Raw genomic sequence first — 341 nt, forward strand, 5'->3', positions numbered from 1 at the left:
GCGGGGGCGGGGGCGTGTGTGAGCACGCGAGGACGAGCGCTCCGGTCAGGCAGCAGCAGCTATGCAAATATGATGAAGGTAAACAGAGAGGCAGAGACTGCCGAGGAGGACGGGTCAAAGGTCAGGCTGCAGGTGTGTCGTGTTTTCCTCAGCGATCCTGCGTGGAAGCTGAAGATCTGACGCTGTTTCGGGTTTTAGAGGTGATACCAGCTAATGAGAGAGCTGCAGTGAATCTGGACTGTTTTCAGCAAAGCAAACCTCAGCTCTGGAATTTTGGATTCTTGTTTAAAATAACTGAATTCTGACTCCTGTGTGGATTTCACAGCTGCTCCCCCCCCCCC

This window comes from Pundamilia nyererei, unplaced genomic scaffold (assembly GCF_000239375.1).
Source record: "Pundamilia nyererei isolate P.nyererei 1_Seehausen unplaced genomic scaffold, PunNye1.0 scaffold00230, whole genome shotgun sequence".
Classification (NCBI taxonomy): domain Eukaryota; kingdom Metazoa; phylum Chordata; class Actinopteri; order Cichliformes; family Cichlidae; genus Pundamilia; species Pundamilia nyererei.